The following is a 12620-nucleotide window of genomic DNA, read 5'->3' on the forward strand; positions in this document are numbered from 1 at the left end:
TATATATATATATATATATATATATATATAGATAGATATATATATATATATGAAGCGATGATTCTAGCATATAATTTGCTATAAAAAGTTCTAAATTTTGCTCTATTTTTATTACCGTTATGCAATGAAAGATGTCTAAGGGCTTATATAAGATATTTGAGAGGTTGAGTACCTCGTGTTACTTCTTATTGGTGCTTGAGAGGTTGAGTACCTCGTGTTACTTCTTATGGGTGCTCACGGTCGTGAAATTTTTTTTATCAAAGCATAAGTTGATAAAGGTATATTTAAGGTCCAAAATCTAATGTTTCCAAGTCTAGTAGAGTTTGGTTCATCGGTGGTGAGTTACGACACATCTATGAGCGAGAGGCTATACGACGATAGAGTTTCACTTTATTCACTGCTCTTGTGTCATTCTATAGTACTTATCTCTATATGATTTACCTGTTATGTTTGCTTGTCCTGTGGTCTTTTAGATGTGATTGCTTGGAAAGAATGATATCTCAAAGATTGAAGGAGAAAAGGTGAGTTTTTGATACTTACCTTATTATTGTGTCTTGATGAGTAATAGTAAAGGAGAGTTGGGAAATATGTTGAATTTATGCCATTTATGGATAAATACGTGTATTAGCCCTTTCTTATCATAATAGATATTATGTTAAGGAATTGTCAGTATGATATGGTTTTAATTTGTTATAAAAGTTGTAGTTGAATGCAGTTCCTTTCCTAAAGATTACTTGTATATGTCTATGCATGATGGTAGAGTAATGTTATGAAATAGGCTTGAAATTTTTTAAAGAAAAGTGGTAAATAGTGAAAGAATGATGTTGCCCTTTTATTTTAAAAATGCCCCATGGTTTCCCTTGTATGGATTGGAATCCTTGGTGTAGACTTGCTCCTAACGAAGGAAGATGGGTGTTTAACCTTGTACGGTGGTTTTTAACTATGCTAGTTAATAGGAGAATCCTTATGTCTATTTGATCTGTGCCCTTGTGAACCTATCCTATGAGTGGGGAAAAATGGGAGAAAGGGTTTTATTCCACAAGTTTGGGTTATATCTTTGCCCTAGAGTGACATAGAGGGTAGTATGAACCCTTAACTATTTCAGAGAAGAAAAGAACTAATGTTGACCTAATTTAAAGTTGTTACTAGTCTTTTAAGTTTTATCTTAAGTATGGTCATTTGAGAAAGTGCTTAAGTTGTAACTAGGCTTAACAGTTGGAAGATCCTCCAATGGTGAGGACCCTTGTAGGCTTTAATATGAAACTACTAGCTTTGTTATAACTTGGTGGTATATAGTTATAAAATGTGGAATTATCCTTGGTATTCAAGTTGTAGTTAATGACTTATATGTTTATGTAGTATGAACAAACTTTATTGTTATGAGTTCTTTTAGGTGATAAACTAAGAGGATAAATGGTACTTGAGGGATACCTCTTGATAGTTGAGTTAGTAAACTCCTAGAGATGAGATTAGGAGTGGAAACTCTTAAGGATGTCAAACCTTCTTATGAAGAAGAGTATGTAGGTTTGGTCAAACAATCGGAACTCATATTAACACTCAAATAATAGCCCAAAACTCTACTTTAAAACACTAAGACACAGTAGTTCAACTTAGACTAGTTTTCGGACGTCCTTGACGTTTAACCTCCATAGATTACAAACTTTAGATACTGCCTCAAAACACAATTACAATCCATTCTACGACTTACAAACCTCATGATACACATGTTAGGCTCTAGCTTCACCTAAGTTATTTTAGAGGTGTTACATTCTCCCCCACATAGAAACATTATTCATCGAATGACACTTGCTTTATTTTAGACACTATTAGGAGATAAGAAACTCATGACTACCAGCGTATAACCATATTACACATTATAAAATACACATATTAAGAAAGACCACCAATTTAACATATTTAATAGAATCGAGACACGAAAAGAGGATAGGACTAATTTACACTTCATATTCGTCATTTAAAATAGGAGGAACTCCTTCTCAATACATTATCAGTGTTATATACATCAATTTTACACACATTTCAACAATTTTGAACAAAACAACAATCTAGTCAAATTTCTTAAATCTTTACAGTGAGATACCAAAACGGTACAGTGAATCATGCTGAAATTTTAAACAGTGCAACTTTTAAGAGATTTGATAATATAAACATGAAAATATGAAATGTAAAACTACATAAACTCATTTCACAACAAAAATATATCTTCATAAAATGCACAATGCAAGGAATAAATGAAATTCAATTTCAATAAGACTCCTAAACCATGCAACATTCTACTATGACTCTCTAACTCTCAAGCTTGAGTAGAATAGAAGTGAAGAGACAACAATCACATTCCCTTATTTACCAAGCTCGCCCACATAGAAGGAAGTCATAAAACTAATGAGAGAATATTAGAACTTACGTACTTCCACATCATCCTCCGTCTTTTATCCTCTTACTCAGAGTGTATAGAAGCAATTCCTCTTTGCAGCACCACCTTCCGGAACACTAAGAGGATCTTGCATAGCTTCTCCCCATCTAGATGCAACATTACGACAATCCCTCAACTTATGCCCATCCTTACCATAACCAATGCAATTCATGGTACTAACTAGACATTTCCCATAGTTCTTCTTCCCACAAATATCACAAGTACGCCTACCACCTTCAGAACCATTACCACCTTCACCCTCGACATTAGGAGCTCTAGGACCATCATTGTTTGGAGACATCTTCTTAAACCAATACTTATTTTGATCATTGGATCAACTCTTATTAAAATTCTTTTAGATCCTACTAAGTTTGGACTCCTCAATTGATTGAGCATATACAATAAGCCTAAACAAGTTCATCTCATTATGGATCATGGACATACGACACTCTTTTTTCACAAGGTTGGTAACACCGGTCACAAACCTACTCATTTCATCTCTAGGGATAGTATAACATTCGCGAAGCACCCCCTAGAAATATCATGGTTTACTTGACCTCACGGAGGTCTTATACAAGCCTATATTTATCATTCATCGCATTGTCATAGTAAATTTAGCGAAAAATTTAAAAGTTTTCATAGCACATCATATGCTAGACACTTTACTTTATATATCTATAAAATATAATATTACATACTTAGACTCTAAGTATATTTTGCATCTTAGACTCAACAACATTATAGTACGTTAGGGACACGACCCTCAAAACATAAGACATAACTATACAACCTTTAATAAACTTTACAATAACACATGAATAGGGAATCCTTGGAATTTAAGGACCCTTTTCCTTGAGCTTGCGAATCACCTATCAAGATCCTCAATAATACACATCCTTTTTAAGAATCCATAACCTACACTTTTTTCAAAAAATAGATAAGAATGGGATTAGCACAAGAAGCGCTAAGTAGGGCAACAATACAAAACATGCATTTTAAAAGGACATTTACTAGAAATCATACTTCATGCATTTTTGAGTAAATATTTATAAACCCATTAGACAGTTACATCTATATCATTCACATACTTCATATAGATATATTCGAAGGCCAAACAGCACAAAAGATCATTTAGAGAATTTATGACATTTTCAAGTCACATTACATTGAGTTAATTTCTCTTAACAATGAACTATCTTCTCCTTTATTCATTAACCTCCCAAAAAACCCTCTTGTGATATTTTGTGCAATGCCTAACCTTAATACATGATCGACGCGTTTAAGTCAAAACCTTAGGAATATCTTAGTAAGCTACATCAACTTACATATATAATGACTTCACTTTGTGTACATCATTATTAAACCTTGTTCATGACCCCAATCTTTTTCTACTAGTTCAACGAACATATGAAGCCCCATAACCCCATAAATTATTAGTAAACCCTTCGTGTGACCACAAACCTTAACACTTCATACATCAACATAACACATAAGGACAACTCAATTCATATCAACAATCTTCACATGTAATCCTTAAGACTCACATAGTGCACATAAGAATAATACCACATCATATAGGCTCATACCGTGCACATCTTAATGAAAAATTTAAAAATACTACTATGCCACGCATAAAGGTATACTCATAATCTTACACTTTAGGTCACCTTCTTAGGAATTCCTAAGGAGCTACTTGCGCAATGTCTAGATGGATTTATTACTTCCACCTGCCCTAAGTAACATCCCTTAAGTCCTCCTAGTAAGGATCCTATTCATTTACTTCCATTGTACATTTTACTATAGAGAAACTATACCTTAGCTGACACTAAGACCATGGGTGCTAAATATAGAATTTGGTGTTGTAGAGACTTACACCGATGTAAGGTGTTCTTACCTAGCAAAGATATATCATTAATACATGCTAGCATACTAAGTGATGTCACATTGCTAGATCCTATGTGGCAAGCAATGTTATGAAACTTGGAGGTACATCTGAAAATACTCTTTAAGGTGACCTACCTTCCTTCATTGGAAAGGGACACACACTCATATTCAAGTTCACTCGGTGCTAAGCTAAGTTCCCTTTATTGAAAAACCATTATTAACCTTATTTTATAAAATATAGGCTTAGGAGATTCATCCCCTCATTTGATTAGCTCATAGGTCATAGATGAAACTTCATTAACCTAAAACATGTGAGAAGATCCTTTTACATGGTCATAACATATGTAGTAGCACTATCCAGTTTAGACTACACTTAAACACACCTTCCAAGGCTCCTGTATTGATTAGATCACTATTCATGTGTGTGTATGCATATATGTGAGAAAGCCTTTCACATAACACATATTGTCACACATGCTCATATATCAATGCATAAGACTATATGTGTATCTATATGAGCAATTCTTTCATATCACCTCTCCAAGACACTATGCACATTCATACTTCATCAAATCATATACTTTACATCATAGCATATAATCATATTCATAACATGTTCGTTCAATCCTATGCATGTCCTTAGAAGACAACCCTAGAAAATATCCCATCAAGGTTCACATGTACAATGCATAGTCAAAGTCCCATACCCTTTCCTATGCTGGTACATCTGTAAAGTCATCCTAGTGAATGATACGTCACGCAACATCATAGAATTGTTAACAAAGAATAAGACTCATTTATTTAAGACATACAACATTCTTACAATAAGCTTTAGTTTTTATGTACCTATCTTAGCTTTACATCACATATAGAATTAGAAGACCTCATCATAGGCACCAAGTACATATAAATGTAATATAGCCATTTACATGCTCATAACAATAGTAATATAACCTAGATTCACAACAAGAGACGACGACTATGAACAAGTTACACATAAGGTAATCATCATAACCACTCCTTCATATAATCATCAATTTGCCTTCAAGGCCATGGTCAACATATATATAATTACAATAAAGTAAACAATGCCACTATAAGTGGACCATACCACACAATGCCATACAAGGATTCATCAACTACAATACTATAAGGAAAGTAGAGGAGATAAGCATTCTTACCAACTTCTCACCCTTTGATCATCATTGATCAATAACCTTGTTTATCAACAATTCCTACATTTGGCAGTAGCTAAAGAGATCATTACTTAAACGAAATCATTGTTTATCTACCCTAACATTTAGATCACATTATAATCATGTCATTATAAATTTATAAAACTTGAAGGGAAGTTGATTCTCTTATCAATTCGTTCTCAGTTTGTTTATCAAATTTTCATGCTCTGAATAAATAAATAATACATCAAAAAGGCAGTAGTTAAATATACCATGTCTTAAGTGAAATCCTACTTTAATTTGACAAGAGGTCAAGATTACAATGAAAAATGATGGAATTACAATAGAGAGGAATTAGGGATCAAGTCTTCAAGAATCAATCCACATTGGTTACAAACACATAATTCATCATTATAACATAATTTATGCTGTATCTATTATAAAATTTACCATATAAAACAACATTAATAAATACCCTGATATACAAGACAACCAACCTAACGTCAAGATCACAAGTTACCATTTGATAGACTAGAAGAACCTAGTTCGATTCATATAAGCCTTCTTTACTTTGATAATAAGAGATTCATGTCCATAATTCAAACCTAATATCAAGTTAAAACAGTAGATACAAAAAAATTAACATGATCAAAATCCACTTTATACAATTAAGAACCTACATTAAAGTGATCACATTGATAACTAGGCTAGGCATGTTCAAACATTCATACATTGATCCCCATGGATGATTCGTCATAAATTCAACATTAATTCACGTTAATAACAGTGGATATAGGCAATTCAACGTAAGAGAATCCCAATTCAACTGTTAACAAGCCATGATCACAAACCCCATGTAGGGTCTAAATCGATTTAGGGAAGGAACATGGGTTCATCATGCAATTGGATCAAAAATCACATTAAAACCAATAAATTAAAGTCCATTATCATGATTTTAGAATTAATAATGTGTTGAGAAAGAACTCATGGCTAGATTGAAGAAGAAGAGATTGGATTAAATTTTCTCTTAGAAAACATTAAGATTAACTCTCTAGATGGAAGGATAACTAAAGATAAAGGCTCACCATATATTTATCTACATGAGAACCTCTAAAAATTTGTGAAACCCCCAATGAGAATCCAATCTACAATCTGCTCTTGAGCTTCAACAACAATGAGGTTTCTAGAGAAAATTGGTTTTTGAGGGAAAGTTCAATTTGAGTGAATGGGATTGGGAATGGGTTGGTCACGTTTTAGATTTCTTATACACACCAATAAATAGGTAAATAATTCAATTAGAGACGTGGAGTGAACTTTCCATTCACCCCTTGATAAAACAGTGTGCAAGGCACCAGTTGCAGGCCATCATGGACGGCACCATGGACGGACAGTAAGTCAATCGACGGCCGTTAGTGGCTTTAGTAGAGTTTTCCTTTGTCTGGTGTTTTGTTTATACTTTACTAATATGACTGTCCATCAACTATACCGCACCAAAGGTCCGTTTGTTAAACAAGTGGGTGTCTTTTGGATCGTCGATTCACATTACGAAGGGAGTGTCTCGCAGCCTTGTATCCTTCTTGTGGGCCCTTTTGTGGGGCCCTTTAGAAATCCTACCCGGACGTTCTCAAGGTAAGTACGAACCTTAAAAAGTTTTAGACCTCACACATGAGTTTCACCAAAAACAAATACACGTAAAACGTCAAAGCAGGCTAGGCCCAATCAAGACACACATTGAGCGTCTAAGGTCTAACTTTTGAACGTCTTGGATGTTTGACCTCCAATCTTTACGAAACACCATGTAACGCCTAAAAACATCATTTTAACTCATTTTTTATACTTAATAATCTCATGACATACAATATATAGACACATGAGGTACATTGGTGACTAGTTGTCGAACGTCTTGGTTGTCCCTTGATGTTTGACTTCCAAATCACCTTAAACGTTACACACTGCCTCTAAACCATATTATAGTTCATTTTAGGACCTTATAAATATAAATAAAACATGTTAGTCTCTATACACACTAACTCCTTTTGGGGATCTTACAATATCCCCCACTAGGAACATTTGTCATCGAATGATACTTAGAATTCATTAATCAAATCATCGACTTCAATGTATCATAAATTAGTTCATCAAATTTATAACATAATCACATAGAATTCAATTCATAAAAGCAAGAAAAACTTCCAATCACTCACTCTTTAATACATCAAAGACAAAGGCTACTATAATGTTCATAGGAGGAACATCTTTCTTCTAATCATAACATGGTCATTACACTTCAATTCAATAAGAGATCATAATGTTTGGCCACACATAGCCAAATTAAACAATACTAAAAATAGGAACTTATACTTCAATGCACATAGACTTGAGTTAATTGAATCAACAAATATCTTTATTAGATAGACCTAGGGCATGAAGGTCATACTCAACCATACAATGCTTAGTGGTGCCCATGGAGGAATGTCCTTATCCTCAACAAACTTACATGTATCATGAGTTAAAAACTAAGAAAACTACAAGTTCAAATTCCTCTTAAAATGAGAATTTCTCAACTTTTAAAAAAAGTCATGCTCATGTTTCATTCCTAGTGAAGTCTTAATGGTAAATCACACCAAGCACATCACAACCAATACGAAGTATTTTCACAAAATGTAAATTTCTAACATAGTATTCACCTTCAAAGTAAGAATCTTTTGAGAAGAATAACACAAATCATAGGCACACACATGAACACTCAACTAAACATGCTTTAACTTTTCAAGAGTGGACCTACAGTTATGCATTCCAAATCATAAAAGTCACATAGTTTTGAAGAGACTCTACACTTTTCATTTTTAACAGACTCAAATTTCCATAATAAGGCTAAACATTACACCTCACAAGTTGCTATTCCCATGTTATTATCTTATCTCACGAAGGCAAGATTAGTATATAAAAATGCAATTAAACATGAGAAAACATGAATTTATCAAAAAAAATCATTCATGCACTTTTGAATCTTTCTAATATCTTTAAGGTGATGTCAATCAATACATACAAAACATATAAAGGTCATACGATTCCTACTTTATGCAAAACACTATTCATGAACAATCTTACCAAAAATTTATTAGATTCAATTTCATGTAAGAATAGAAGGACGAGGTGGAATAATATGTACAACCGTACTACTCCATCACCACCCCCCACTATTAAGAGAAACTTAACCCAATCTTAAGAGGATCTTAACTAAACAACCTTCATTTTCATCACTTAATAGTGATTAAAACATTAGAAGGAATTTACAGTTTGTTAAAATAGGAACACTAAGGTATTCTAAACCATATTATTTTAGGTAAATTATCCTCAAATTATCATGTTTGGTCATACTATTTAACCACATAAGGTTCTCGCGCAATACAACAGATACCAAGGTCATTTATCATTGGAGGAAACACTAGAGAATACATAGCCTTAATGACTCTTTATTTTCTTTCAACATTAAAGTAAGGTAACTTCTAGGTCAATTAAACCCACATCATCACCTTACAAAGATAAGAATACTACCCTCAATTCTAGGTAAAACATCAATTCCACAACATCGAGGGACTCATAACACAAAAAGAAGTTAGAAACAATACTACAACTCATCATACCATAAGATTCTCATTCTTTATTCCTAATAGCAAATATCATTTTTAAATTCATTATCATGTTCATATGCATCAATTCTACACACATTTCAAAAACATCCAATCAATGAACAAATTAGTTGGTTTCCTAAAAATATTAGACTAAGTTGCCTAGCATTATAGTGAACATTCTTTTACATTTAAAAAATGCAACATTTAGGCAATTGATGGGATAATCAAGACAATATGAGATACAAAACTTTACCAAGACCAACATCCTATCATCACACCTAGGATCAAGTGTATATGAATGACTCCAATCTATACTAGTCAACATATCAAGGACCACATATATACAAAGGCAATCATTGAACACTTTTAAGCACATATTCTTAGGGTAGCATGGTTCCATAGATAGTCACTAAGCATTTTATGTTCAAATCCTACTATTAGGCTACCGTCATGCAAAACCATATAGTAAAACATTATTCCAAAAGAAACTCATGTCAACCATAATAACTTCTAACATGCTTTAACTATATCATGACAAAAATTTATCACTATAGATTTCACATAAATTTCATTTATATATACATAATTGGCATCACATAATAAAATATGCTAAAAGTCACCTTTACACATACTCATTTACAACAATAAAACCAAGATAAACATTTAAACTCACATTTTCTCCCTCAAGCATTGAGAACAATCTCATCCAAGCAATCATATCAAATAGACCACTGGACAAGAAAATATAATAGAAAGATCTTATAGAGCTAAAATCTATGGCACGATATGCGAATGTTGAAGAAGGGAAACTCTATCGTCCTATAGCCTTTTATACCATTTGATTTGTCGCGGCTCACCACCAATGATTTAAGACACTACTAGACATGACAATATGAGACTTCTTGGACCTCAAACCACTTTTAAATACCTAATGCTCTGATACCACATTTATCATATCCAGGAAGCACCCCCTAGAAGTAATATGGCGTACTTGACCTCTGAGAGGTCTTCTATAAGCCCAATAGTTCTCATTCATTGCATTGTGATATCAAATTAAGAGGAAAATTTAGAACTTTTGATAGCACATCATATGCTAGACACTTTACTTCATATATATATATATAAATTATAATACATACTCAGACTCTAGGTCTTATTGCCATCATAGACTTAACAACATTAGAATACATTAGGGACACGGCCCATAAAACATATGACATAACTATACAAAATTTAATAAATGTTATAGAAAGACATGAGTAGGCAATCCTTTGAACTTAAGAACACCTTTACTTTAGCTTGGGAATTACCTATTAAGCTCCTCAATTATAGACATCCTTTTTAAGCATCCATAACCTACACTTTGTGAAAAAAGTAGAGAAGAATGGGATTAGCACAAGAATGCACTAAGTATGACAACCATGCACAAACGTGCATTCAAAAGGGACATTTTCTTGAAATCATACTTCATGCATTTTTGAGTAAATCTTTATAAAACCATTAGAGATTTACATTAATATCATTCACATACTTCATATAGACATATTCAAAGGTCAAACAACACATAAGATCATATATATAATTTATGACATTTTCAAGTCACATTAAATAGAGCTAATTTTCCTTAACAGTGAACTATCTTCTTTTTTATTCATTAACCTCCAAATAACCCTCTAGTGATATTGGTGCAATGCATCACCTTAAGATCACAAACAATGCATACATAAAACCTACATAATCCAACACATATTATTATATAAGAATAATACATGATAGAAACGTTTAAGTCCAAACCGTAGGAACATCACAGTAAGCTACATCAACATACACATATAATGACTTCACTCTACATATATCATTATAAAACATTGTTCATGACCCCAATCTTTGTCTACTAGTTCAATAAACATATGAATCCCTATAACCCCATAAGTTCTTAGCAAACCATTCATGAGACCACAAACCTTAACACTTCATACATCAACATAACACATAAGGAAAACTCCATTCATATCAACGATCTTCATTATATAATCTTTAAGAATAACATAGTGCATATAAGAATAAGACCACATCACATACACTCATTCCATGCACATCTTCATGACAAATAGACAAGTACTACTATGCCACGGATAAAGACATACTCATAATCATATACTTTAAGTCACCTTCCTACGACTTCCTAAGGAGCTACTTGTGCAATGTCTTGATGGGTTCATTACTCGCACAAATCCTAAATAACCCCACTTACGTTTTCCTAGTAAGGATCCTATTCATTTACTTCCATTGTCCATTTTATTTTAGGGAAACTATAGCCTTAAAAGACACTAAGAGAATGGGTGATAAACATAAAACTCAATGTTGTAGAGCCTTACACCAACGTAAGGTGTTCTTACCTAGCCATGGTAAAACATTAACACAGGCAAGCATACTAAGTGATATCACATTGCTAGATCCTATATGTCGAGCATAGTTATGGAACTTGCAGGTACATGTGAAAACCCTTATTATGCCATGATGGGACATTATGGTTATTCACGTAAGGAAACATACCTCTAACACCCTTTTGAGTCATAAGGCTATCCTCCCTGTGAGGTTTATTGTTAGCTACCTTCCGTCATTGGGAAGGGACACACACTCATATTGAAGTTCACTTAGTCCTAAGGTAAGTTCCCTTTTTTGAAAAGCCATTATTAACCTTAGCTTATAAAACAAAGGCTTAGGAGATTTATAACCTAATATGCTTAGATCATAGGTCATAGATGAAAGTTTATCAACTTAAATCATGTGAGAAGATCCTATCACATGGACATAAAATATGTATTAGCACTATCTAGTTTAGGATATACTTGTACACACCTTTCAAGTCTCCTCTAATGACTAGATCATCATTTATGTATGTGTATATACATACATGTGAGTAAACCTTTAACATAACACATAATGTCACACATGTTCATATATCAATGAATAAGTCTATGTGTGTACCGATATGATCAATCCTTTCATATCAATGCTCCGAGACACTATGCACATTCATACTTCATCAAATCATATATTTAACATCATAGCATATAAGTCATACTCATAACTTGTTCATAAAATCCAATGCATGTCCTTAGTAGACAACCCTACAACATTCTTATAGTAAGGTTTAGTCTTTCTGTACCTACCTGAGCTTTACATCATATATAGCATTATTAGACATCATCATAGGAAGCAAGTGCATATAACCCTAACATAGGGATTTACATGCTCAAAAAAATAGTTACATCACCTAGATTCACAACTATAGAAGAAGACAAGGCACAAGTTACACATTATGACAAAGCCCATGCAAGTACTGAATCGATTTAATGAAGGAACATGGGTTTATCATGCAATTGGATAAAAATCACGTTAAAAACAATACATTAACACCAATTAATCATGATTTAACCATTTAATACCTTTTGAGAATTAACCCATGGCTAGATTGAAAAAGAAGAG

The sequence above is a fragment of the Solanum pennellii genome, chromosome 11 (genome assembly GCF_001406875.1).
Source record: "Solanum pennellii chromosome 11, SPENNV200".
NCBI classification, from domain to species: domain Eukaryota; kingdom Viridiplantae; phylum Streptophyta; class Magnoliopsida; order Solanales; family Solanaceae; genus Solanum; species Solanum pennellii.